This window comes from Salvelinus sp. IW2-2015, linkage group LG35 (genome assembly GCF_002910315.2).
Source record: "Salvelinus sp. IW2-2015 linkage group LG35, ASM291031v2, whole genome shotgun sequence".
Lineage (NCBI taxonomy): Eukaryota > Metazoa > Chordata > Actinopteri > Salmoniformes > Salmonidae > Salvelinus > Salvelinus sp. IW2-2015.
In genome coordinates, this window is record NC_036874.1 from 5,907,967 (window position 1) to 5,910,587 (window position 2,621).

General features: G+C 46.0%; 1 pseudogene; it reads left to right on the plus strand.

The window, feature by feature from the left end:
- Positions 1 to 476, plus strand: part of LOC111958652 (gonadotropin-releasing hormone II receptor-like) — a 3,909-nt pseudogene extending 3,433 nt beyond the window's left edge.
- Positions 477 to 2,621: the final 2,145 nt, after the last annotated feature.

Here is a 2,621-nt window from a genome sequence, read left to right on the forward strand (position 1 = left end):
GAGTCCTGCCTGAGACGCAGTGGCACAGACATGATCCCCAAAGCACGAATGAAGACTCTAAAGATGACCATCATCATTGTGATGTCCTTTGTGGTCTGCTGGACGCCCTACTACCTCCTGGGTATCTGGTACTGGTTCCAGCCGGAGATGCTGCAGGTCACGCCTGAATACATCCACCACGCCCTGTTTGTCTTCGGCAACCTGAACACATGTTTTGACCCGGTCATCTATGGCTTCTACACGCCCTCGTTCCGGGCCGACCTGGCCATGTGCTGGTGCTATAGAAGAAGGGACATTAATATGTCGCCCAGGTCTCTGGACCGCCTGTCCGCCCACCAGGGCCCCCACAGCGGAGAGCAGGACTCTGACGCCCCCGGTGTGGAACAGACCAAAGAGACTGGAGGTGACGGTAGATGACTGGCGCTGACAGTAAGTACATCTGTAAGGTTGGAGGGCTGAGYGAGAGCAGACCTGGAAATGAGCGCTACTAAGGAGTATGTAGACCGACCTACTTATTCTGTGAGGTGAAGACAGTGACATGCTAAACAGCACCACCAAAATGTCTCCCCTCTGATTGTACGCCCATCTTTGACATTTTGAGGACATTGTTGAAGCATGGGAGGAGGCACTTGAGTTAGGGGTCAAGCCCAACCTGAGATGAAAGGGATAGATGGATAAAGAGACAAAACTATCTTGGAAGCCAAGGGTTGAAGGGTTCAAATCCTTCAGGATTACCTTACCCAGAAAAGACATGTTTTCTGGGCCTAATCTTCAGCGTTAAGCACCATGGCTAAGGCAGTTCAGAGGTAGACTTGGGAGCCACCCTGATCTTGTGAGCTTACATAAATGGTTRGTTGTATCCAAGAGGTCCAGAGGGAGGCAGAACAGAACCAACTGGGCTGCAACACGTTTCTGCCAACGTTGGATATCCAGATATACAGCAACAGTTAAGCACATGCCATTCTATTTCAATTACTATAAAATGGAAAGGCAAACTCATGTTAAGCGCCGTTCCACAACCCTCTACGAACCATTCAAACCCTTTCTGTCCCCTGATATATACACCATGCTGCTTACAGTATGTCACACTGCCTGCTGTCTGCCTACAGGTTGCTTTTCCATGCAACACTGTGTCCTTACAATGCCAGGCTGCATGAGATCATCTKCATAGCCACACATCACTATACAGAACTGTCAAATTACAAAACAAATTACAAATGCAGTAGGTGGTACAATAAAATGGTTGGCCGTTTCCCTCAGAAGACAAACAGTCCAGAGAACTGTCACATTCAGTGCATGTCATGGAGAACAACATAATCTGTACTGTACTTATTATTCATGCATTCACTTCAGCCATTCAGGCTTGAAAACCAAAGCACAACTACAGTATACTATAATACACTGAGTGTACAAAATATWAGGAACACCTTCCTAATATTGAGTTGCCCACCCTTTTGTTCTCAGAACAGCCTCAATTCGTTGGGGCATAAACTCTACAAGGTTTCAAAAGTGTTCCACAGGGATGCTGGCCAATGTTGACTCCAATGCTTCCCACAGTTGTGTTAAGTTGGCTGATGGAGGATCTCTACTCCGAAGAGAAAAAATCCACTCGCAGATGGATACCCTGCTGTCATGAAGGGATGCACCGGATTGGCAATGATGTTCAGATATCCTGTGGCATTCAAAGGTCACTCCAGTTTTATCAAGGGACCCAATGTGTGCCATGAAAACATGATTAACTGTAGCCTGTCTGTTGCTGCTCTACACAATTTGTGTCAGCCTCCTCTGTTCTCTTTCATCAATGACCCTGTTTCAACCACTGGCCTGCCGATGGCTGGATGTCCTTTGGGTGGTGGACCATTCTTGATACACAGAGAGAAACTGTTGAGCGTGAAAAACCCAGCAGTGTTGCAGTTCTTGACACACTCAAACTGGTGCTCCCGGCACCTACTACCACGTTCAAAGGCACTTAAATATTTTCCCTTGCCCATTCACCGTCTGAATGGCACACATYCACAATCCATGTCTCAGTTGTCTTAAGGCTTAAAAATCATTATTTAACCTATCTCTTCCCCTTCATTGACACTGYTTGAAGTAGATTTAACAGGMGACATCAATAAGGGATCATATCTTTCACCTTGATTCACCTGGTCAGTCTATGTCATGGAAAGAGCAGTGTTTGTACACTCGGTGTATATGGCAGCAGAGTGCAGACATGTGGAATCCATAATGCATCAAGCCCATTAATCTTACCATTGTGCTAAAGGGCCAAGAAGATACTTGTTAGTAGGGTCACAAGTAGTGGGCTAAACTATAGTCATTACGCTATACAAATCAATTCTCCTGATCATTCTCCTGTAGCTACAGTATGCTCTGAGGCTTGAGGCAGCCAGATTGATAGTCATGTAAGAAGAATATCATGGGATGTCTGTCCTGGGGGTATACACTATACACATAKTGTATGCTCACCTTCTTATGGAATGTTCCGAATATCATATACTCAGAGTTATGAATTCACTTGGGGGTTGTTCCATCCCAACCAAAATCGGTATGTTCCTAAGCCGGTAAGAGTTCTCATAAAGGGAGAGTATGCAACAACCTCTCCCTCAATGTGAGCAAGA